The 27,464-nt window shown below is 35.5% G+C and overlaps 1 long non-coding RNA gene and 1 pseudogene across 3 annotated transcripts; both read left to right on the top strand.

Annotated features, from left to right (window-relative positions):
• The first annotated feature begins 7,732 nt into the window (after positions 1-7,732).
• On the top strand, positions 7,733-20,678 carry LOC135212567 (uncharacterized). 3 transcript variants are annotated; one of them, XR_010313928.1, is made up of 3 exons: positions 7,733-8,805; positions 9,269-9,407; positions 20,649-20,678. It is a non-coding gene; the product is annotated as an uncharacterized LOC135212567 (long non-coding RNA). The 3 variants fall into 3 exon arrangements; XR_010313927.1 differs by lacking the exon at positions 20,649-20,678 and adding an exon at positions 15,911-16,709; XR_010313926.1 differs by lacking the exon at positions 20,649-20,678 and adding an exon at positions 10,239-12,376 and having other exon boundaries at positions 7,735-8,805.
• A 3,310-nt stretch (positions 20,679-23,988) lies between these two features.
• LOC135212789 (lysosomal protective protein-like) lies at positions 23,989-27,075 on the top strand (annotated as a pseudogene).
• The last annotated feature ends 389 nt before the right edge of the window (positions 27,076-27,464 follow it).

The following is a 27,464-nucleotide window of genomic DNA, read 5'->3' on the forward strand; positions in this document are numbered from 1 at the left end:
GCATAAAATTACCTTTATAGCTCCCAAGAATAAGATTTTCTAGTCATTCAGCCCCCTGACATTGTCTTCATTGGAGCTGTCAGTTTTTTCAAAGGCCTTTTTTTTATTTTTTCCTTTTTACATTCTAATTTAGTCTATTGTTTCTTGAAAGGAAATGACATCTTTGAGCATGCACCGAATTCATTTATTTTGCAACTGACTCGAAAGTCTCCTCGCGGAAGCAAAGTCATTTCGCCTACCTTGCAGAGAAGCGGAAGAATTGCAATCAGAAAGTTCTCAAAAATCCAACCCAAAATAGAACCCGTGGGACAGGTAAATATTGGAGACCCTCAAATAGAGAAGCGTGGCAGATGGAAGCAATCACTGACTGGCGAGACGAAACGCAAACATTTTTATTCTTCTTCCTCTTCTTCAAAGAGAAGTTACCAAATGAGGCCTTGCTTGACGCGGGATCGCTAATCAGTGCTGTGATTAGAAACTCCATTTTTGAAAGTAAGAATTTGTTCAAATTATCATAATAAAGTACTTTAACGCGTTCACCGAGTCAAATATCTCGACTACGATGGGACTCAAACTTGTGATTGGCTCCAAGATGAGGAGTGACAAATGGAGAAAGGCAAAGTTGAAGACGCTGGCCAGTTAAGTGTAAGAATGCGAGAGGAAAAAGGTGAAAAGTAAGATTCAAGAAAGCATCACAGCAGCTAGGAGCTGAAAAGAAGCTACAAAAAACCTTTAGTATCTTCTACTGCGTGCTATTCAGACACACTGTAAGTGGTTTACTCCACGACAGGGGAGATCGTTTACATACAAGAGCGGAAATGAAATTACAAATCAGTACGAGGGTATACTATGCAAATTTATGCATAGACTACTTATGAAATTATAGGGATATTTATATATCTATGTCTACTTTTTCTTATTTTCTTTGTTGTCTCCCCAGTTCTAACACTTCTGCATTATGCATCATTTTCACTACCCATCCAATCTCCAACGATTTTTTCCATATGACCAAACAATTTGCCATTCTTTTACAATGGTAACCCTTTCATCTTATGTTTTGTTCTGTGTAGATCCATTATCTTACAAGCAGTACACGATGTAGAATACGGACGATAAGAATTTATAGGAAAAGTAGATAATTTTTAGCACAAAATGGGGTCGAAGACAGAAAATCGCTTTTCCTTAACTTATTCAGCGGTTTGGTCTGTCCTCGGAAGGGTGTCCGCTAATACATATCACAAGATAGACATTCGCTACAACACCGCCCTCTAAACTGGGTTTGGTCAGTACTAGGATGGTGACCACCAAAGACAAGATGACCCAACACTCAACTTCTCAAGCTCCTGCGTAGTGAGTGAACGCACTAAAAAAAAAAGACTAAACTATATCAGAGTGATATATGATGAAATTGTGATCGTCATTATTCCCATCATGTTTACATTAACCTGTTTACTTCATGCCGACGATAAGTATCCAAAATCGTTATCAGTGAAAACTAATCGAGATTGGCGAAAGCTTATGATGATTATAAACGGTAACGGTTTATACTGAATTATGATGTCTCCATCTGGTTATTGCTACCTTTTAACACAACTTTCACATTACAGCTGCACCTGGATTAATCACTTATATATCTGGAGTGGGATTGTGGTACGAGAGAAGGCGGAGGGGAGGTGGGATAGGAAGGCTAATAATCGAGATGGGCGGTTAACAAAAGTAATAAAAGTCACATCAGCCTATTTGTCTAGGCCAGGGGTTTTCAACCTCCGCCGCCCCCGTGGTACCAATCGGGCATTTACTGTAATGTCAGTAATGTAATCCCTTCACTTTGTATAACGTGGAAAACAAAACCAACTCGGAGAAACATTCCGCTGTGTATATTTGTAAGTACTGTACAGATGTGAGGTAAGTACATAACTCTTCTGACATAACGAATAATATTGCAAACATAAAGAATTTCATAAAAAGAATAAAGACAATTTTTTTCATCATTTTTATCTTGTCTGGCTATGTAATAAATTTTCAAGGGTATGGTTACTGAGCTGCAAAATCAAAATACATTATCATTACATCAGCTGCAGTGGTAGTTAAATGAAATGGCTGAAACCGTTTTCATCAACTATCCCCAAGTTGGCCCGAGGAGCAGTTTTTGCTGAAGTACATTGAAGGTCGGCATCTAAACATATCATTCAAGTTGCCATGGGGGAGCGCGTACCCAGGTTGAAAACACCCCCTGTTTAGGCTCTAGGCTATGATATACAGTCAATGAACTAAATGGCTGTCACCGAAAGTACAAGGCATCGACGACATATCGTATAGGCTGCTATAGATATGAAACGTAGGTAATTGTCATGAAATGAAGAAATATGTACGAAGAGCAAAATAAAAAATTGGACAATGTTTGGATTTATAATTAAACCAACTGACAAAACCACGGCGAGTGTAAACACTGACGCCTAAAACGAATATAGTAGGTATGGTAGCCTATGGCATTAAATATTCTCGCAGAAAGTAGTTGGGAGGCCTGATTGCCGCCAGTAGTCGGCAGGGACAGGTTCCTCATACATAAGTGGACATAACATTTTCTATAATACCGGGTCCTGACCTAACCAGATCTTACCTACTTAGCCTAACTTTGGGCGACGTGTCCGGACTGGCATGGGGGGCTTCACACCATGGACCCCCCTCCCCCCCAAAAAAGGCGGTAAACCTGTCCCGGTCGCAGCGGGAAATCAGGCCGCTCAACAAGGGTAGCCTATGATATAAATATTCTCGCATAATTTATAAGGGAAATCCATAAAAAAGTATGACAATGCCTATAAGGGTTAACATCGTCTTTCATTACAGACACGAGGAAGAGAACTTGGAAAAGGGCAACATTCATCCTTAAGTGTAGTGACATACTACAAGCGGCAAACCGTTGCCGCGCGCGCGGTAGCGGCAAACCGCGAAAGTTTGAACCTGACATACTATAGAATAGCGGCAAACCGACCTGCAGATCAAAGTCATCACAGGCAGGGTTGTCAACTTTGGGTTGATAGCGAGCTGAGGGAATTATATGAAAAAACAGTTAAATACAGTTTTGCTTTTAGCGATAAATATTGCAATAGACAGAACTGCGTAATTATATAATAATAGTATTATCTTGTTAGTATAAAGCCACTTCTACCCATATTGGTGAAATTGGCATTAATAATGAAGCAATGAAAAATATAAGGAAATAATAGAAGTAATACATGGAGATTTTCAACATAGTACTTACATTAGTAAGAAATATATACCTATATACCAGAAAAGATAAATGTTTTCCCGCCGCCGCGCGCGGCATAGTATGTCAGTAGCCTGCCTATTAAGGAAAGTTTCCTATAATTCGTGTATAATTTTGTTTTGGAACCAATTCTATTTCTTGTGACCTGTCTTACACAAATTAATGTGGTTTACGACTTCTAAACGTTCAAATGCCATAACTTGTAACAAATGTCAATAAAAAGAGAGACTGATGCTCTTAGCCTAGAGTCCTAGACCTATCAGTAAGTTTCGAGTACTACGGTTGTGGCGGTGTAATAAAAAGTTTTTAAAAAGCACACTGCAAACGTAGTAAAGAAAGCACTCCTGTGTTCAGTAACATTAACTACTCACCAAGAAAAATCGGAATAACGGTAGATGTGACAGATTGGTCAATTGCATCACCACTTCGCACTGTTAAAAGGAAACAAAAAACACATTACGGCGCCAGCGACAACTGTACCTCTGAGGAACGCGTCCGAAAGCAATTTCACACTTTGGCTTACACGTTAATTTTTACATCTAGCGTATTCAGAGCTTTTGTTTTAATATTATGGTTTACAGCTATATTAAAACTTCATAACTTGGTATTTGCTATCCTGAGTAATTTAAGTATTTATTAATACAAACTCTTGTATGACTGAGGGAATCGAACACCTGTGTCCCTCGATTTGACTACAATAAGCAAGGGTACTTTTAAGCTCTGATGAAGATGGGAGGTGCAACCTTTTTCATTTGCCATTTTTTCTTATTCATGGGGTATGCTGGTGAACAAGTATCTTAACCACATATTGCACAGCACAGAATGGTATAACGTTTATGTATAATAAACAATATTATGTACGATTATCCCAGGATCCAGATTATCATCCATTGGCCTGCATGACTAAAACTTTAGATGAAAAGAAGCAATTATATGTCCCGCTATAGTAGAGTTATAAATCTAAACAGTTAGGTATCTAGACAATTAAAGAAATAAAATTATCTAAGAAAAAAGTTGCTAGTTCTGCAGTCTCCCTGAATTTTACTCAGAAACGGATATTTAGTATTTGTTTGTGGGTGCCATACCCATACAGTAGGAGTTTGTGTATAAAACTATCGGTAGGTGTGCACAAGTCAGTGCCAGTTAGGTCGGGACTAAATTTTTTTAGAACTTTCGAAAGTTAATACATAAATGTTGTAGAGCAGGACTGCCACAGCAGGTGAAGAGAGACGATGAACAGCTGTTGATTGTTGTTCTCCCTCGCTGTTTCTTCCGTTTTTGAAACCGTTTTTTTTCTAAATATAGGTGGATGAAGGCTTAATGGGAAATGAGATGATTTCATATAAATACTCCCATGTAGCTATAAACATACACACACACACACACACACACACACACACACCCACACACATATATATATATATATATATATATATATATATATATATATATATATATATATATATATATAGATATATATATATATATATATATTATATATATATATATATATATATATATATATATATATATATGTATTTCAAAATTATCGTCTCTCGTTCATATTCGTAAGAACTGATTGCTCCTACTTTATCAAGTACACGTACTTAGCAACGACCTACTATTGACAACACAAAAAAACAAAAACAAAAACAAAATCAAACCTCATGCAGAATGACGACGCAAATTCATGGATAGAATTAATGTAACATCCGGTCTGCCATCACGATACACTCGTACCGGACTGGCATATGACTCTTAGTCACAACTTTACAAAGAGTAGCACAACTCATTCACTGGAGAAAGTCACGTCAATGAGGGTAAGCTGTATCTGGTGTTACTATAAAGCTTCTAATATTATGGTTTTCACCATATGTGGGCCTATTTAATGGTATTTTTCATTGTGTAAGTGCCTATTTAATATTGTGATTTTTCAGTGTAAATAGGCTTACCTACATAGCCATATTTGATATTAAGATCATAGATTTTCCTAGTAGTACCTACCTATACCTAGCTAGTACCTACCTGTAGTTCGTATACCTAGTAGGCCTGTTTAATGTGAAATCTGTTACAGTAAGTAGGCCTAATTCGAACACTGTAAAACGCCGGCCGGGCTTTCATCTTCGCAACTATAAGTTACCAGTAGGCCTACTTCTACTACTTAGCCTAGTAGTACTAGTTTGAGGAATAGTAGTTAGGTATACCTACCCTAGTAGGTTCGTCAATTTAGAGAATCATATGGTTACCTATACCTAAGTGTCGGTCTAAGCTAAGCCGTAGCCTAAGCAGTGTTTAGCTACAATGAAAGTGTTATGGTAGTGTTACGTAATTAACTGACCGTGATATTAGTAGGTTGGCTACCTAAGCTCAGTTAATGATTAATCAAAGGCGACTACCTACGGACGTTATCACTACTTGGGCTATACCTAGTAGGCCTAAAAGCTATAGCTAGGCTACTACCTTTTTTTGGAATAGGGTAACATTTAGTAATCACATAATTTTTCCTTACCTAAGTAACCTAGCCTAAGTCAAGACGACCTACTCAACTTTTGAACTTTTGGAATAGCTTTATGACATAACTTAGGCAACCAACCAACCATCTAGAATATTGCTACATAGAGTTTTGGCATTTTATTCCAAATTATATTAGGTTAATCTGAATAGCCAGCAGTGCAACAGAGTTGGCTACTGTGCAAAATACAGAAACCATATGTCAGATAGTCTTGTTCATGTACCTATTCATGATAATTTTTGCTGTTGCAATCAACTAGGCTTAGTGTAAGTGTATTCTTACCCACTGGGTATGGGTAGGGGCCACAGTGAGGAAACTGGCGTTTTTAAGATGAGGAATCTAAACTTGAGTGAATTCCACCAAATGGCCTAAAATGCAAAATCTTTGAAATAAAGGTCAGGTAGAGGGTAGGCATCCTAACCTTTGGGTAACAAATTGTCAGAATACTTATTCCATTGACAAACTAGTGGATTCGCATCAGATGACATTTCCTTTTTTTTTGCATATTTCATTTTAAGATCCATTTACCATTGCATTTGCTTACCTGATGAAACATCTTTAACTTCCAAAGTTATTGTATGTTTAGATTTACCCAGAACATCTCATATAACCCATCTGTTTTTCTCTTTCACTTTTTCCATGACTAGTTCGTGCTCTTTTATGAATTACTTAATCTTCTCAATGGCACTGCAAACAATATTTCTGTTTCATATGAATGATTTTCACCATATTTTTGCAGGGATTGTGAGCATGGATTGGTTCCTACCTTTTATTTGCACTTGTAGTGGCAGGTGTGTCAGCTGCCCCTGCAGAAGATGAGATTACTGCTTTAACCAGGACTGAATCACACATATTCCTTCCGTCATTTCAGTGGTTATTTAAAGGGAACTGAGGGAAAGAATCTACATTATGGTAAGTTAAATAAATTTTAAAACTGTGGCTTTTAAACATATGGTACTAGTCTGCTTTTTTACTGAACTGAACCCTATTCTTAGGTGAATTCCTTTCTTATTGAGTAAATTACAGCACAGTAGTATATACTTCACATCCCAGATGCATTCATCAGAGTTCATGTAAGTAATCCAATTGGATGAATATTAGTAAGGGTTAAAATTTTTGCTGAAAAACACCACATTGCAAAGGTCTGTCTTCCAACTCTTCTGGTACCTACAGGAGCCCAGGTGTAAATCTTATAGTATTCTCACAGTAGTATGATGAAGAACATGTCCAAGCTATCTCCCTTTGATCATTATCTCAGTTTATATATGGAAACTTCTTGTAATTTAAACCCTTACTGGTATCCATTGCTGCCTTTTCTGCCATCCTACCGATAATATTCTGAAAACTATACTAGTAAATTGGCCAAATCTTTTAGATATAGTAGTTGGCAGTATCATCCTATGATCCATGATGGTATAGCCATACAGATACATATTCAATATAGATCATACTAAACATAAGTATAAACTTACTATTATTTGCAGTTCCAGTATGTATGATTTAAAAATCATATTAAACCTATCATTGTTCCTAGATATTTGAAAAATTCTGATTTATTAATCCTTTCTCCATTTAGAGTTGTTGCATTCCATTGTACATACTCAGTCCCCATTACGTACTTCTGTTTTTTCTGGATTTTTGTTGAGTCCCATCTCTAGATCCAGGATGTATTGTACTAAGCAAGCTTTCCAAGTCATGTGAGATGATATTTAATGATTAAATCAACATCATTTGTATATTCTAAGTTTGTCAATATCTATTCTTACATACCCTAATCCAGAGGTTCTTAGTCTTTTGATGACTCCAGACCCCCAATGAATTGCCAGTATGGTTCCATACCCCCTTTGCTTAAGTCCTATTTGTTGACAATATAACTTAATATACCTAGTTTGATACTTAGGTATCAAACTAGATATGAATAACTAGGAATAGAACATACAAGAAATTCAAAAGCATTTATAGTTTTATATAGTTATTTATTTATGAAATGTACCCATGTATTCACTGACACATTAAAATTAAATATATACAAATATCCAGAGATCAAGTCCCTTACATGTAACCCCAGTGTGTGGTCCTCGGGTATGGATACCCCCTGTTAAGAACCCCTGTCCTAATCTAAACCTCCTCATCCATCTCCAACAGAGTTGAAATAACATTCTCTTGAAACACCACACTATTTACTGCAAATTTACTTGACAAGACCCATTAATATTTATTTTATGTCTATTTTGCAAGTTATCATGTTTTTTCATTGTGATTCATGTTTCGTTTAGTTTTCTGAGCATTATAAAGGAGATGGGAAGATGTTTTCTTGTGATATTACGGTGTGTGCACAGTGAACATTTGTGGTATATGCATTACATGCACCTAATAGAAGGCACCACTTAGAGAATGGCACATTGCAGACACTACTAGAGGTATTTTTAAGTGATTTTTTTGGCTCCTAGCTCTGTTGCTTTCTGCCATTACTTATCATCTGTTCTTTTTGTCTTTCTCAAGCAGCTGTTCATTTTCCACAGGTTGACCTTACTTCAGTTTCAGTTTACATAATAGAACAGCCCTGAAAGAACTTTATGAGACTCAGTGTGACTTGTTGGTTTCATTAAATGACTGTGGTAGAAAAAAGTATTTACATTACTGAATTTGTTGAATAATGAGGACAGAATTAAAACTGCTTATCAGAGAAACATCATCAGTGACCTTCTGAAGGATGTTCTTGATATGGAAATCTTGGCCTTTGAGAAGATATAGTATCTCACTTTAATATTTTGATGAGAGTAACAAATACAAACGGCTTACTTAGTAAGGTTAGTTTCACTGAAATTAACCTTTTAATGGCCTTTACCGTTGTCTTCACAGGTTTGTTGAGTCTTCTAATAACCCAGCTAATGATCCAGTTGTCTTGTGGATGAATGGAGGACCTGGTTGTTCATCTATGGAAGGTCTCCTTGCTGAACTTGGGCCTTACATTGTCAACCCAGATGGGAAGACCCTAAGGGAAAATACTTATGCATGGAATACAGTAAGTTTTATTATCAAGTAAAATAAGATAAGCATGTTGATTCGTTCATTCTTTGTTAATATGATTTATTATGTTTTGTAGCTATTCAGAGTATAATTTATATTACATATGCTGAATATTCTCTGAAGACATTTTATGACAAGTCTTGGTTATAATTAGGCTAGGAAAAGAATGCAGTGTACTATAGGGAATTCCAAGACCTTTAAGGTGGGCAAATTGATGAATGATAGGTTTCTTTGGAAAATTACAATTGAATAGTTTTTCAAAAAAAAAGCTGGTTGGGTGTCAAAATGTTTAGAAACGTCCCCACTTATATTATATGTATATGTAAGTTTAGGTTCACTCAAGAGTGAATGGATTGCAGTGTTGTGTAAAAATGTATTTATTTAGGACTACTGTTATTTGTTTTACAGACTGAAGAGTTTTGACTTTTTAGGCATACTGTATTTTATTTTTTTTTTAGGTTGCAAATGTACTCTTCCTTGAAGCCCCAGCATGTGTTTTGGTTATTCTTACAGTGAAGATGGGGGGACTGTTCTACCGGTGATGATGAAACTTCTCTGTCAAATTATAATGCCCTAAAGGATTTCTTCACAAACAAAGTAAGTATTACGTAGTACATACATGTTTTACCTTAAAAAAGCTGTGACAAAAAGCAGAACTCACTCAATAGTATGGACGTTCCCATTTCCTGTACTTGCTTACCAATAAAGAAAGGCCTTGATGGCCAGCCCACATATTTGATGAAAGTTAGGCTGCACATGTATTTTTACTTCTCACTTTCAAAATGCCCATGATAAAACCCACTTCAGCTCTTTATAACTTTTGATTATAGTCTGTTCACATAACCTGGTCATTTTGCTTTCATGTTTGCATATAAAAAGCTTTTGTAATGGTGATTATCCATTTAGTACATAATTTATTTAGTGTGTTCTTTTGTGTATTGAGGTGTTTACATGCTATGTAGATACATGACAGACCTTATAGGTAAAAATGAAAGGATTCAAGAAGGAATTATGGTGGACTTGTAAAAATTTTGTAATGAAGTGCATGGGTCTCTTTTGCAAGAGGGAATGAAATTACCTCACCAAAATTGTTTAAGGAGGCTTAGCAGATAACAAATGATTCAGTAATCAGAGTGAGCAGAAAATACTGGCTTATTTAAGTGTCTGTAGCCAGTCTGATGATGGAGTAGAGTAGGTTTAGGAGGAACTAGTACAGGCAAACAGGGACAGATGCAAATCACTAGAAAACTGTCACTACCTTACTTTGACCAAGTAAGAATAAGATTCAGAAACCAACCTGGGTCACAAAAATGAGACAGAAGTAGAAACATTTGCTGCAAATAAATCTCTACCCTTTGACTTGTAAGACTTCCTCTTCTCATAGCATGGGTACTTGTCATGCAAATCATTTCGAGACTTTTCACACAGGTGAATGCATGTGATCATTGCTTGCTGCAACAGGTGCTGTGTAATGGGTGCAGGTGTGTCTTCAGCAAGGATGTATAGGTGCAGTAGGCCATCCTTTTGAATACCTAAGCAAGTTTGCTTAGGGTATACAACAAAGATACCTAAACATATGAAAGGCAAAAGAACAAATTAGCACTTTATTACCAATAAACACAGTTTGATTAGATTAATTATTTGCAACTCTAATATGTAGTAGATGCCAATAATGAACAGCAATACAAGTGTAATTAAAATAAAGGAAAATATACTAATGGCACTGTTTCATATAATCAACACTTAAAAATAAGTAAAATAAAAAAAAATCTGAAACAGTATCTCAATACTCAAACATACCTACCTATACACTAACCACAGAATGACTTAAATGATTAAAGAAGTATACTAGAAACATTTGTAGTAATACCTAAAATTCTCACAGATAGTATTTGACAAGGGTGAAATTCACAGTAGTAGTGACACAGGAAGTAGCAGACAATGGCCCTATTTTGTTTTGAAAAAAACAGAAGTCTAAGTTGAGAAGGTGGTGATTATCTGCAATTATAAAAAGGCAAGTGAGAAGGGGTGTTTATGACCAGTGATGATTGCCCAGTAAAATAACCTAAGGAAATTATAGTGAGCTGCTATTATTGACAATTCCAGACACACAAAATATGAGGAGAGTATTTTGTACTCACCAATGGGTGTAGATGGTACAGTTGGACACAGGTTTCCCTGGTACACCGTCATGCGAGACTTCGAAAAAATTACATGGTAACAGTGTTTACTGAAGGAGATGGGGGGAGAACCCCTTCTCTGCTAACAAGAGTTCCACCAATAAGTTCTGGAGTTCGTTTGGTGGGCGGAGTTATTAGGAATGGTTGGAGAAATACACACACACACACATACACGGAGTAAAACAAAATCTGAGCAGTTTATATCGTTGTAATGAAGATTGTTGTCTCACTTGTAATATAAGTTTGTTTATTGAGGTCCATTTAACTTTCGGCCAAGACGTTATCTATTATTATATATCGGTCTATTTATATATATCGGTCATATTCATTACACAATACATAAAATTGATCAACATTTTAAAGTTATATTGGTATTGCCGAAAATCACGAACATTATAACAGGATAGTTTAACCTTATCACGTAAGCCAAGTTTACAGCATTGGTTGCAGTGGGTTTCCTCTCTCTCTCTCTCTCTCTCTCTCGCTCTCTCTCTCTCTCTCTCTTATACTAGCTAACTTATATATATCTCTCTCTCAGCTATACTAGCTAACTTAGTGATAAGAAAAACCCCTGCGCTCAGTATGCAGTTCTGATATGTCATTAGTGTATTCAGGGGAGGATCAGTGACCCAATAATATCGAAGATTGACCTTCCTGACAATACCCATAAGCATAACCAAAGCAAAGAAATTTCTCATCTCTGATACTGTAATGTCATAAACTCTTGTTCCCTTGAGTGTTCGCTTGATATATTACCGTATTTCATAACATGAAATTAACGATTGGATCTCTCAACAGTCAGTTCCATTATAGAATTATTAAAAATAAATAAACAAAACTTTATTCCTGATATACTATCATCAAAATCGAAGATGTGCGGCAAAAAAATATCGCCACCAATCCTTTGCCACACAGGATTAGCTGGTTTAACGTTTCTGACAACCTCCTAGGCCACCCTTACCTCCTCTCCACCGCGCAGTTCATACAAATGGAAGACGAGCAGTGTAAACGGCCAGCAAGATCTCTAATAAGGCACTAAGTAGCACAGAACCAATATCGATACAATAAGCTATGAAGGCGCACAAAATTAAAAACTTAAGAACGTCACATGACGTAAAAAACATGTGTGGGACGACTTCTGCAACACGTCATTTGACGTGGCTGACCTTTTAAGGGTTAACTGTTGTTTTTTTCTAAAATTATGTATGCACTGATATATTAGAGACTATATATTTCGTTGACCTCAGGTGATAGGTGAAGTCATTTGGGCTTTCCTTATAGTGGCTGACATAAAGAGAGTATCATCTACTGAATTGACAGTTACCTTTTAAAATGTCCCACAGAGCAGCATATGACCCCTATACTCAGAAACGTCAACGACGGCCAAAAAATATGCCACATTTTTACTCTTGTTCATATAACTTTGGTTTTACACCAAATATACATTGAAAATATCAGAAGGATATAAAGCATTACATTTCAAAAAATGGAAACTATTTTAATTAGACTTCAAGAAGCTAATAAGCGAAAAAAATAAGTGGCGAAGTATCATCTGTATCGGCACACCACAGAGAACAAAGTATACAGGTAAGGCAATTTGCCAATACTGTTACCGACCTCACTGTATGATAACAGTGCTCAGCGTGTCATTCAGTTCCATAAATCAATGCTGTTAACAAGAAACGGTGATTAGGAAGACATCAAAAACATGTAGGGCCTGAGTAAGTAGGAAAGTTTACTGCAATACCCTCAATATTGAATGGAGGCATTATGCCATTTTTTTTACAGATACTTTGAATATTATATCAAGAATATCATGGTTATAATAAAACTTGTTGTGAATTATGTTTATTAAAAACATAATCAAATAACTAGTGAGAACAAAATGAGAAACATTTTAGGTCCTATTTACACTATAACATATTATATAATCGAATACCTTGACCATCCACCCTCTCTTTCAGTCACTTCCCTCAATCTGTCAGGCATCGAATGAACAAGGTTGAAAATTTGCTGCGGTTTCCGTCTACAAATTTTCCACTGAGAGTTAATGTGAGCCATGAGTTGCTGTGTTGTCTTATGTTCCATTTTCCATGTGTTCACCATCTGGGCCCACACGTGTTCAATCACATTCATATCTGTCCTTTGCTCGGCCATTCAAGAAGAAGCAGGTATCCTGTCTGGCAAACCACTCTTGAACAACGTGAGTCAGTGAACAGGATGGGCCCTGTGGGAAGGGAAAATTCCTTTCTCGTAACGAAGGCAAGAAGGAGGTTTGCAGCAGTTCAACATACTTAGCTGCTGTAAATCGTCCCTAGATACGGAACACATCACCCACCCCATATCATGCACACACCCAGCCCCATACGTTGCAGGTGACATGGCCAGAATCGAAACCACCTCAACGATGTTACGGGGTTCATATCTGAATGAGAGAAAAAAATGGGGGTGTATAATATAAAATCATATATATATATATATTATATATATATATATATATATATATATATATATATATATATATATATATATATATATATATATATATACCTTTGGGAGAATTTAAATTCTCAGTGATGAAAAAACACACAAAGAAGAATTCTTGTGTAATTATTTATTTAATATATTATATTGAGGAAAAGAGAACAAATGATGCCACTGTCCCTTACTTAATTTATCTCAGAAATAGCACTCTTATTTATGTTAACTCCCTTTGTATATTTTGACAGTCCACTTCCGTGGAACAAAATCTGAAGATTAATAATTAATATAAAGAAGAATGCAATTGATAATTGAGGCAAGTTAGGATTTTCCTTATCATACCGAGTTCTATTTGTTCGCCAACAATGCAGCTTCCCATGCGATGTGGACGAGAAGCACTTCTCGTTAGTAAAGATGACCCTGCCCCAAATGTCCAAACCCTTATCAGCATGACGTTGGGCAAAATCAAGCCTTCCCGCCTTATGTCGCTCTGTCAAGAGCTCCTTCGTCGCTGGAGTTCTGTGATGAATCCCAGCAGCGTGGAGTCTGCGTCGTACTGTCATCGATGACACTTCTAATCCAAGGTCTTCAAGAATGGCCTCGGCGTTGGTTAAGGGTTGCTCTCGAGCCGCCCTGATAATGGCGTCATCCTCAGCTGGGGTGGTTTTCCGTGGACCCCCTGGCCTAGCTAAGAGAACATATCTTAAATTGTTAACTTATAATTTATATAACATCGCAATCAATTCTGGATTCTTCGAATTTTGTACTCGATGGATTGATCATAATTTAGTAAACATGGCTGTATATTTTTGGTTTCAAAAGCATATCAAATAGAACGAGATTACATATCCATAATATTCTCAATTTGGTTGGTGGTTATTAAAACTGTAAATCATTCCTGAACCATCACTGAAATGACATTTAATAAATAAACTATAGCTATCAAAAGACACACAATGACTGTGACGGGGTGGGCACAAATAAAATGCTCTTATAGACTTAATATTACCAAGACAACTCAATCGACTATCTAACTTTGTTCATGGTCGAGGTCGGCAAGGTCCACAACTGTACCGTGGTGGGGGACACACCAACGTCACGTGCAATGGCTCGTATCGAGAAACCATTGTCATTGTCGCGTAAAGTGACAATTCGTCCTCGCAGCGCCAGATTTGTGTCCCTTCGATTCATGGTGAGTGGTTATGAAGTCTGACCCATTTAAAAATCCTGCTGACGACCTCACCTCCGTTGGGATTCAGACTCTGTTTCGAGCCGAGTAAAACAATACCATGATTCATATATCATTATATCCTTCCTTGATTGTAGGATTAGCCAATAGGGATCATAATCACCATGGTATGAAATAAAGATACTACTGTTAAATATATGCTCACATAATTATTGTTCCTGTTAATAATTACATTGAGAACTGAATACTCGTTGAGCACTGCTTCGTAAAATGAGCTCGGTAAAAGTGTTCGCGAATTCTCTAACCTATTTCTCTGTAACTAAGATTCGTATAAGTACGAGATTTTGCTATAGTGTACTACACCAGTACCGTAATTTATAAGAGTATCATGAATCACAAATTATAAAGAATAGACACTTGTCCTGTACGAAGAGGCAAAAGGCTCGATTAGCCAGAAATGGATATGAACACAACAGTATAAAAAAAAATTCGCCTACCCTCTCCCTCCACCCCCACTACCACCCCCTTCCTCTTCCTTCTTCACATCTCTCCTCTCTCTCTCTCTCTCTCATCTCTCTCTCTCTCTCTCTCTCTCCTCTCTCTCTCTCTCTCTCTCTCTCTCTCTCTGAATGTTACTTCAGTTTAAGTATATTTTGTACGATTTTTTTTATCTATCCATCTATCTAATCTAATAATAATAATAATTTACAATATTGCTTATATCTAACGATTCACTCGGTTGTTACCTGCCAGCAAGGCTGGCATTACGGTACGGTACGGCACGGTTGATATTTAGCGTACGATACGGAATTACACAACGACAATTTTACCAAAGTACGGTACGGTATAGTTCAGGTACGGAAAAAATGTGCAAATTCCGTTACCGTACTACCTTACTTAGGCATGGCATATTACTTTTGGTCTACGTTGAAAACAAGGGAACAATATTAATTAATCATTAATAATAATAACCAGTAATATAGCATTTTTTTTAGTGTTTTACTATTATTCTTAGCATCAGCAGCAGCAGCAGTAGTAGTAGTTATTACTATTTTTATTTTAAGGTTAAATTGTTTTTTCTCTCTTTAGTGACTATTGATTTGGGTAAGGAGTAAATGATTATGATTGTTAGAGTGAGAGATATCTGCATGTATGGTGGAGTAGTAGAACGATAGTTACTGTGATTGATGGTAAAGCTACTGTTATACTTGTGTTTGGTTACCTCCTTCGCAATCTTCATTTGGACTCAGGGCAGCAGCCATATGCTTGTATTACGAAGGTGAAGAAGAGTGGCCGCCTAGGAACATAACTGTCGGCATGGTAGCAGAAATCCGTTTGTCACGCAACTTTTCAACCTTTTTTTATAGCAAAGAGAGAGCCGCCAATTGCCTACAGATTGGTTTGAATAGGTAACTAGTTACAGTTGCTTTATGTGTTACAAATAAAAGTTGCGCATTTTTACCGGACATTCATTTGAGTTAAAGCCTTGATTATACCGAAAAATTATAGCAAAATCTCGTACTGATACCAGTCTTCATTACAGTGTTATTGACCAAAAACGTGACTGCACTGTCTGTGAAACCCACAGTAAGAGAGCTTTACCAATTACAAATAATGGTAATTGTAATTGTAACTGAAAAGTTCAAATAATAAAGTACTTTATTTGAAATTGTTATCCTAGAGCAGCCCTCTTACTTTTCGAGAACTCATCTTAACCAAATGCAACAGAGAGATGTTTTGAGTCGCTACCCAATTTCTTTATTATATTATTAAGGGAGAATCTTATCAAGCCAGCTACCAATTCTAAAAAAAATTTTATTCCATTTATTTCCTTTTTTTGTGCAAAAAGTTTTGTGAAATTTTTTTCCAATATTTAAATTTTGTATTTCAGTATTATTGAAGTTGTAATTGTAATTCGATAACGGGTCAGGTAATTATGATTCTAATTGTAATAGAGATAAGCAAACGTAATTACCCCTAACCAGCTTATATTACATAAGATATGCGACAGTAGCTACTTCATACGAAATGGTTGAGCATAAAAATAATGGGAACCAAAAAAAAAAAAAATGTATGCATACATGGGAGGAAAACTTATTAGAAATTCAGTGATCCACCACACTTCGGCTTCTCTCGGGGCACCTGTGAATTGTTCAATCTTTAATAAATCGACTTTATTCTTTCTCGGGATCTATGGGGTTCTGCAGCTTATTTGGCCAGGCAACCAATTCAAAAATCCTCTCGACCTTGAAACCATTCCCTGGATTATTCTCCGTATGATGAGGCAACCGTCATGAATGAAAATGACAGGACTAGGTGGAAAGGGATAATTCCGCTGGTAAAGTGAAGGGAGGAAGAAATCCTGAAGAATTTTAACGTATTTTTCACTGGTGAAACCCTTCAGTCTTGGTGAAATTATGAACTCTAATAGCGATTCTTTCTCTTTACTTCCCAGAATACCAAATAGCGTTCCCATAAATAAACAGGCTATAATTAATCTTGATTATCTAGGTATCTGCATGTCAATTACGTATTTCAGTTCGAAGACCTCCACCACGAATGACCACCCGTTGAGATAACGACGACATTCGACGAGCAGCATAAGAAGATCCTTTTACCAATACTATGTATTTGTGAACGTCTGGCATTAAATGTTTATGCTATGACGGTGCAAAGAACGTCTGCATGAGGCAGGAATACCTCATAGAATTCTTGCCAAGAAGGAATTTCTCGGCATCGTGCTTGATAGGCTTGCCTTCGTTCAACAGTTTGTGGGGGGAGGATATGGAATTTTGTCTCGAGTCGTATGTATGCAGTGACGAAATAGGTCTTTTTACTCAGAAGTCACGGCAGAATAAACATAACTGAAGACCGAGTAATATAAGGTGAGTTTCAAAATCATAATAACAGTCAGACTATAATAATTATAAGCAAGGGTAATATTATAATCAAAAGATAATAATTTGTCAATAACCATGTATTTTCGCTAATTGAATTATATTGCCACGAGAAGTGTGAAAATAAAAATTCTTCATTGAAAACCCCCATTAGTTCTACTATGGCCAGCTTTCAGGCATTAAGAAAATACATTATTAATGTTATGAATAATCACGAAGGCAAACTTATAATATAGAGTACAGCCTGTTTACTTTATTAAAGAATATCATATCATAAAGGACTGTTGCAGATCAAAGTTAATGCTTATTTATAAGTATTAATCCTTGCAGATGAATAAACATTCTTAACTTATTCCAAGGGTTTGTTACTTAGCATTTTATATTTCCCCAAACGATATAGAATTATTTCCCTATTACGAAAAGCAAAGCGTAAATTGTTAAAAATTAGATTCCCTTCAGATACTACAGAAGAAATTACGAGGGTGACCAGGAATGGCATGTCACAGTACAAAACGTGGTGGGGCTGGATCTTCTTACATTATATGGATGATATCACCAGGATTGAGTGGTGGTTCACTGGTGAAAAATACATTGAAATTCTTCAGGATTTCTAACTTCTTCTACTTCAACAGCGGATTATTATCCCCACTGCTCCTGTCATTTTCATTCACGACCGTTGCCCCATCCATACGGCCAGAATAGTCCAGGAATGGTTTCAAGGTCGAGAGGATCTGCAGTTGCTTGACTGGCCAAGTAAGGATACAGACATGAAACTCACTGAAAATATTTAGGCTAATTTGGTAAAATGTTGGGAGTCTGAGAGGGAGAGGAGACCAGATAAACTTATGAACCTCTGGGAACACAATGGAAACTCTTCCACAACCGACCACAGATCGTCAGAAACCATGAATCTTCTATGCCTAACAGATTGCAAGAGGTGATCTAGAAGGAAGGTGGCTGGACTTCTCACTAATATTAAAAAATAAATGTAAAAATTGAGTGTATATTTGGATTACCCCATGGCTTCCGCTGAACTTCCATGTCGTATGATGTAAAAAAAAAAATCGTAAACAGACCTATGCATATCGTTTAGCTCCAGGTCATGATTATTATAATTTGTTTATTAGAAAGGTGAATTTGATATTTTAAAGGAGTTCAAAATGTAAAGGGAATTTCGCTATCCTGATTTTTTCTTAAAAAATTATCTAAAAAGAGAACCCTAGGACAATATCATCAAACTACATTTTTTCCAAATAGCTCTTTCCACAATGGAAAGGTAAATGACTGAAGGGGCTGTTTAACAATAGAGGCGTCTGTCTCTTATCCTCACACGAATGATAAGAGCGAAAGGAGTTTCTGTCCGTATGACATTAAAGCATGTATCACGATTAATATATTAGAAAATATAAGCCAGGTAAATATGTTTAACCATATCATGTAATAATTATTGTAATGAACGGCGTGTAGGGAATAAGCTCTACAGTATATTCAAGAGGGAATACAAACCCAACCATGAATATATGAAACCTCTGAATATCAACAATTGTTTATCATTGGCAAACGAATTAAGTTTACCATATGGGAATGGTTAAAAGTTTGCACCAAGTTTGGGAGACCTTCTTCACTTTCATCACGTTGTGGAATTTTCTGTCCCCCCTCCCTAGTAGTTTCATTTTGATTCCTCAGTAACGCTTTAGCTCTCTCTCTCTCTCCTCTCTCTCTCTCTCTCTCTCTCTCTCTCTCTCTCTCTCTCTCTCTCTCTCTCTCTCTCTCTCTCTCTCTCTCTCTCTCTCCCCTTTTCATACTATATGTATTTACAAGAGAGGGTGAGTTTAACCCAATCCTTCTTCTTGTAAATGTTGTTGTAGTCAGAAAATATACAGTACTATAATAATATTAGGACAAACACTAAAAACACGCAGGCATTAAAGATTAACAAGAAAATATTTCAAGTGGAGCTTTTCGTTAGCCATACACTCTGTCCACGAGCATATCTAGTACTTCGTCCACTCATCGGGGTTGCAACAGGCCCACCTTACCCCTAGTCCCCCCACCCATTTCAGTTTTAGCAAAGCCAGGCTGAGGACATCGATACAGCAAAAGCAAGAAGCTTGTCAGTTTGAATTACATTTTAGAATTTCAAAACCTGTAAGACGGCTTAACAACAAGAACTCTATCCCCGACACACTACCGCCCGCCCCCGAAAAAAATATATGCATATATTAGTTTAGTCAAGATTAAAGGGTGTTTAATGACTATCAAAACTGAATACTTAGCGCAGTGGTATTTCTAGATGACATGTCACTTTAAAGTAGCTAATATGAGAGAGAGAGAGAGGAGCTAAGGTGTCGGACACTTAACACACGTTCACTGAGTTTTTGGGTATGTTCAATGAAGTGCTGCTGCGCTTCTCTTTATAGCTTCCTATTGTATTATTGGTAGGAAACGCACTGCAACCGATACTATAAACTTGGCTTACGTGATAAGGTTAAAAAAAAAATATCTTCTTATGATGTCGTGATTCTCTCCAATACCAATATAACTAAAAATTTTGATCAATATTAAGTATTGCGTAATGAATATGACCGATATATAATAACAGACACGGTGGTAAGATAACGACTTAGACGAAAGTTAAATGGAATCTTAATAAACAAACTTATATTAAAAGTGAGACAGTATCTTAGTTACAGCGATATACCCTGCTCAGATTCTTTTTTTTTTTTTCTTTTACTCCGTGTGTGTGTTTTCTCCAACCATACCTAACGACTCCTCCCACTGAAAGAATTCCAGAGCTTATTGGTGGAACTCTTACTAAGAGACGAAGAGTCCTCCCCCCATCCCCCTTAGTAAACACTGTTACCATATAATTTTTCGAAGTCCCTCAAGAAGGTGTACCAGGGAAACTGTGTCCAACTGTACATGCTTGAATAATTGCTCCCCTTCTTTGTTTTGTCTGAAATCAGAAAAGGGTATATCTTAGTGGGGTTTTGAAACCATGAATGTTGCCATGATGGTATTGTCATGAAACAAATGTTGCTGTCAATTTTCATTATACAGTGTGTTATACATGTGTACATTTTTTTTTCAGTTCCCAGAATATCGTAAGAATGAAATTTTATAGTAACTGGAGAATCATATGCTAGGTGTTGTTTATGTTCCTACACTATCAGTCAGAATCCTTCAGGGTCAAGATGACTTTGAATAAATTTCAAAGGATATGCCATTGGAAATGGACTCTCTAGCTACGAACGTTAATGATGATTCCATTAATCTTCTTTGGATATTACCATGGACTGTATTGGAGAAGAGGTAAGTTATGTAATTGCAAGTCAAATTCTCCGTAGTTAGGGGTGTAAAGTATTTACCATGGATAAGCTTGTTCATGTGGATTATATTAAAGTAAGCATAACTTGGGAAAAAAGAGTTCAGAAGGTTTCCAATATTGAGAGCATATACAATTTTATAGTGTTTTTTTTTTATAGAACAGTCTGACATGCTTATGAAAATCTCAGCAAACCTGATAGTTCACTAATAATTTTCCAAATTTACTGTTTGACTTGGAAAATGATTTGATGATTGTAATTAACTAATTTTCTAGGTCCTCAAAATAAGATTTCTTGTCACCTGTTGCCCAGCATCACTTTATTGTAAAGCAGCATTTGGCAACCTCAGAAGCATAGTAGAAACCTTCCCTTTCTCATAGGTAGTCTATTGTGCAGGATAGTAGAGAGGTAGGTTCTGAATAATTAATACCTTCTTAGTCCAGACAAAGTCAGTCAGTGCCATGACAAACACTATTGTTAATGGCAATTATTACCTTTATTATATAACTAGGAATTAATCAATCACCCTTAGTGTGAGATTGAAAATTGGTTAGAGTTATGTAGCCAAGATCATTAACCCTTAAGGGACATGCTAAAAATAGATTAAGGATGCCCCAGACAGCAAACTTTAGGTTGCCCAATTAAGAAGGAAACACATCAATGGAAAGAGGAAGATATGCAAATGGATATGGTGAAGAAAACAAATTCAAAAAAAAAATATGCTAATTTACAAAGTGTTATAATGTTTTTTTTTTTCCTAATAATTTTCTTTTATTTTATTTTCGATAAAATTATAAATACAGCTCCACACAATATGGTACAGATAAGAACTAAAATCAGTAACAAGGTTCTGAGTATATTAATTGTAAAAATATTACAAGATTTACTGAGATGAGGAGACTCGGTACCTTTGTGAGGTATACGTATTTTTTTCTAATGTTCCTTTGGGTAGTTTTCTTTGCAAAAATTACAATTATAAGCTGATATACTGTCACATAAGATAAAAAGTTAAACCAACAGCAATCCCTTGGTATATTTTTGAACAAATAAATAAAAAGATTCCCCAATCAAGTCTCAAGGCAAATTGATCCCCCTCTGTCCTGTGCTGAGCTACTACAGATGCCATAAGTCATTTATGGACCATTGAAATGAACATCTTTCCCACTAAATTCATCCAAATCTTATATGACGTGTAATATTATTACTCATATGGGTTAGCCTGTCCATCGCTCAAAACCTTTTATAGATCATCATATGAGCATGTCCATCCATTAAGGGTTAAATAACATAAATAAGAAATTTTGTAAATGGTAGAGTTCATAAAAATGCAAAATATGGCCAAGATTTCGTTGTGGATACAGGTCTTGTTACACTACTTTGTAAAAAGACTCAAACATTGTACATTGCGCCAAAAATTGTATTAGTTTAAACTGAAAGTAAAATGAATGAATATTGAGTTGTTGTTTGTTTTTCTCATAATAAAATTGCTAACTGTGAAGTCAAAATGAATTTTTTATACTTGGTGAAATTATAAGAGAATTTTTATATGTAGTAGTACTTTGAAAATGTGTCTTATAATGTTAAAAAAATACAAAAAGCAACATGACACCTCTGCAAGTTTATTGCATCGTGGAAAACCAAATACATTACATGGATGGGACAGCTAATTTCTGAGGGGCTGTTAATAATTATGGTTTGCTTGTTCTTTTAGAAGCTTTTAACAGTTTCTTTTCTTTTTGAACTACTTTTCAGCCTGTGGAATAGATTGGTTGCCATTGCTGTAAAAGTGGACATGCTGCAAGGGATTTCACTTGCAACTTTTACAATTCTTACTGGCCTATGTGTACCAAAGCTGTAAGCAATAGTATTATATGTTAGTGAAATAATGGTAGTTTTTTGAAAATGTGCTCTTGATTGTTAGAATTATAAGAATATTTTTTATTCTTGTATGTGTTTTGACTACAATATGAGATTCAAATGATAAAACTTGGTATATTTCAAAACTTGATACTTTTAACCTTAACTTTTGGGATCTTTTTCCTATAGGTTGGTCAGGCATCAGACATAATTACAATGAGGGTCTGAACATGTATAACTGTATGACAAACTGCCCCAAACGGGTACAGGAGGAAAACTTAAATCACGCTATGAAGCAGACTGTCGAACATCTTCAGAGAACATGAATTCTCATTCAGCTATGTTAGGAAAGGAAAGTCAGGAACAGGTAAAATAGTAGCCATTTTTTTTTAAAGTAAATTTTTGTAAGCCCCCACAATGAGTTTTCACAATACGTTGTGTATAGTGAAAGTTTTCCATATATCCAGCTTAAAGAAAGTTTTTCTTAGCCTAGCATTTTGTACAGTTACGGACTATCTTGGTAGTTTCCTCTTTCTCCATGGTTGTAGATACTGAGACATCATGAAATGTCTCTTGCCTAACCATATTTTATAGGACTTATATAAAAGGAAAATTCTGCATTTACCTTTAGTAAGCACACAAATCTAGTTTACAGTGTATCATTCCATTTCTGTTTTGGAGCTGCATTTTACACTGCCCAGTCTTCAAGAAGTTAATTGATAACAACACTGAAACATTTTTGAGATCCAATCATTTTCCTAGTGCTATTCAGATTATAAATAATTGTGAATTGAATTTTGTTTCTTGTATGATTGATGTATTAAAAAATTATGGTTAGAATAAGACTTTTGCTTCTGTTCCCTGGTTGCATACACACATGCTGTTTGATGCCAGTTATTGGGGAACAATCATCATGGTATAAAGAAGCTAATTTCAACCTGTATATCAATGTAGTTGGATTATGCAAAAGTTCATTTACTGTAGGTAAAAAAAGTTACATGACATTTGTTTTTTACCATATGTTAAAACTGTTGGAAAATTGGTATTATGTATTTTCACATTGTTGGTGTAAAAAGAGGGGCAAAATATTCTGCTAATTTAAATACTATAAAACTTTTGTTAATTACTATATATATATATGACTATATTAACTCTCTCTTGGGGGTTGGCATAACATAAAGAGATAACTTGAATGATTCATTTTTGGTAGGCTGAAAAACATGCTCTCCTCTTGTGTAACTAACTGCCATGTGTAATGGATCAAGATTTCCAGAACAAGACCACTTAGCACAGAGCATACTTCAGCCTATTAGCGGGACACCTAACAGATGTAAATCTAATCTCCCATTCGTGAGATTTTTTAACACAAACACTTATACAAGTAATAGTGAGTTATTTAACAGACAATTTATTATTTTATTTAAGAGAAAATTAGACTGCTGTTTCTGTACCTTAAAGTTATAAAACAGAATCTACGTATCCAAAAGCCAGCGGTTTTGTTTATTTCTCAGTAACAAAACTTTTATGAAAAAAGACTATCTGTCAACTCATTTTCAGGATTAAGAATTTGAAAGGAAACCCACCTTGCACAAATGGAACAGATCTTTTGGATTACATGAACAATCCTGATGTGCGAACTGCTGTTCATATTCCAGAAGAACTCCCTAAATTTGAACTTTGCAAGTAAGTCATGAAATTTCCCTATTTTATTCTTATTTCTAAAATTGCTTTTGAATGATTTCATGATGTATATTTTAAAATTTTCCACCAGAGGGTCCACTGTTTGGACCAGTTTTGAAATTGTGTGTACCAGATTCTCTAGTGTGCATTTGGAATTAGGTATATTCTCTTTGCGAATGTGTAATATGATAAATGTACTTAGGATCTAAAAGGACAGCCAGAACTATTAATCAGTTCTCAAGTAAGAACTCTGTGAGGCGCTTGGAAAATTAGCTGAATGACAGGGTGCATAGCCTATGAACTACAGTCCTACTCTTCAACCTAGCCTCCATTAATGCTAATGTTGGTATTGATTCAGGGTCGTATTTGTATTCCCACAGAAGCTGCTTAATTTTGCCCTTTGTTTTTTGTCTCTAAAGTAGGATTTAGAGCCTTAAAAAGTATATTTTCCTCTTTATGTTTGTATAAAGTTATAATGTAATGTTGATCCTGTATGTTGTTACAATTAAAAGCTCTGATATTTAGTTTATTCTGTTGTAATTTTTTAGTGCTTTTGTTGCTTTTAAGGCTTTTACTTCATCTTGTAATAAGTTCTCTAAATTCAAACATCACAAAACTATTAAGCAAGTGAAAAACAGGAAATCCCTAAAATAGAATGTTGAAAACTTTAGTGGCAAATGCTGCTACCTCCAACTCCAAGGTATACAATACCTTTATGAGAAATGTGAAGAATTTTCAACGAATGGACTTCATATGACTTAGATATAATCATAGGTACTAATACATTGAAAAGTAATCTTTTTGGAATAGGGATTTCGGATTCTTTTTTTATGTGTTGAAGGCTTTCAGATTTTTGTTTTGCACATTCCAGTGACGAAGTGAATTACAATTAACAAGCGAGAGTACAAGACAATGAGGAAGCAGTATGAATATCTTATTCCAAGAGTAAGAGGCTTGGTGTATAATGGTGACATTGACATGGCTTGCAACTTTCTGGGTGATGAATGGTTTGTCGAGGGCCTTGGACTGAAGGTTAGTAATTGTGTATGCAATGCATACAGTAGTTATTGTTACAGTAAAGTTTATTTAGTCTCTTGGAATTTTCCTTTTTTTATGTCAGTACAGTATATGTGTAGTTTAATTTCAAGATTGTTAAATCTCTTGTATCATAATCGTAATCAATTTTAGTACATGCTTTTCTCTCTTATGGGGTGAATAAAGATTTTCCTGGTTTTCTGTAGTGTTTGTAAATTTTGCTGGTTTTCTTTTCTGTAGTAGTTTGATAATTTTGCTGAGTGCAAATTATCTCTTATTTTAGATTTTTCGAGTTGAGGCTGTTACATTTAATTTTGTAGTGACATATTGTAGTATACTATAGTACTATAGAATTGGTATGAATAGTAAATAGTATTTAAGTTCACAGGTGAAAAACTGTTACCATACTTTATGCTTGTTAAGTTCCCAAAAAGTTCAATAAAACCAAGTAATATTTATTTGCTTGATACATGGTATAAATTGGTGTAATTGTTTTGTTAATTAAGGAAAGATAAGAGGAACATCAGTGTTTTGCTTTGTAGAATTACCATATACGTAGGTGGTTAGAAGCTTATCACCTTAGTGAACTTGATTAACTTTAAAATTGTAAAAGGAAGAAATTTCATTATGGAGTAATACAATATTTTCCTTAATCTATATTTGTAGGTTTTGGAGGGTCGTAGGATGTGGCATGAAGGTGGCCAGGTGGCAGGATTTGTGAAACGTTTCCAGAACATTGACTTGGTAACTATTCGTGGTGCAGGGACACATGGTCTCCTGAGGATAAAACCAGGTCCTGCTTTGAAAATGATCGCATCTTTCATTTACAAAAAGCCGTATAGTTTAGTACAGTATTTACTGGTGTTGGTAAGATAACCATCTGGATAACTGTGTTTTTGTTTATACTATGTTACCAACTTTGGCTTGTATAGATTCTGTCATACATAGGTGTTCACATTTGTAGATATTTCTGAGGTAGTAAAATCTTATAGTTTTTCAGCACTTAAGTTTTTGTTCTTGTATGCATACTTAGTTTTTATTAACTTTCATACTTTATTTTTATCACCTTTTATGCATTCTTAATTTTATCAGGTTTAAGTGAATAGGCATATTCATAGAGGATCTAACTGAGAGTGTCTATTGGTATCTGTAATTATCCTTTTAAAGCTTTGATACTACAGGTAGTATTGTTATTTTGTGTAGATTGCTAAATCTGTTGAAATTAAATTAATTAGATAAGAGGCTGGCCCTTCAGATATCATTTTCACTTCATAGGTCAGTTTTTGGTTATTGACAGTGTTCAAGAATACCAGTATATGTAGTTTTGTTTTATAAATGATTGTCATTTGTTAGTATATTGATTAATGTAGATCATTTCCATGACTTTTCAGTCATTGAACAATAGTTCCAGATCTGAAGAGGAGATTTTGTAGGTTTTAGGGTACTATGTCCAAAATACTTGCTATTGTGTTTTTCAAGAACACATTAATGATTGATATTTTATTTTTAAGAATTCCTGATAAATTGTGTAAGATTTAAGTGATGTATTGGCTTTCCTATTGACTTATCTCAGTATTGTTAATGAAACCGGTGAAAACTAAATAAAAGCACTTAATTTTTTGTGGTGTTTATTTTCTTCACCTATTAACCCAGTTTTGTATAATTTTTTTAGCTGTCATATGTTTCTCCAATAAAATTTCATATTCACTGGACATTTGAAACAGAACTAATTTCTTGCACCACTGGTTGTCTTTTATATAAAAGTATTTGTATATTGTCTTCAAATACTGAAAGTAGGTATTTGTGAATTGTCTTCACATACCCCAAATTGGATAGATTCACTTCACTGTCTTGCAGTCAAGTCCTTGCTGCTGATTCGGAAGTTGACAACCAATGGCCCATTTCAAAATAAGGACTATAGAGCAGGCACCAGAAACTGTAACGGATTCAACAATAGTTGAAGGGCATGAACAACCCGGATGAGGGATCAAATATACATCCATGAACAG

Source organism: Macrobrachium nipponense, chromosome 41, assembly GCF_015104395.2.
Source record: "Macrobrachium nipponense isolate FS-2020 chromosome 41, ASM1510439v2, whole genome shotgun sequence".
In the NCBI taxonomy this organism is placed as follows: Eukaryota; Metazoa; Arthropoda; class Malacostraca; order Decapoda; family Palaemonidae; genus Macrobrachium; species Macrobrachium nipponense.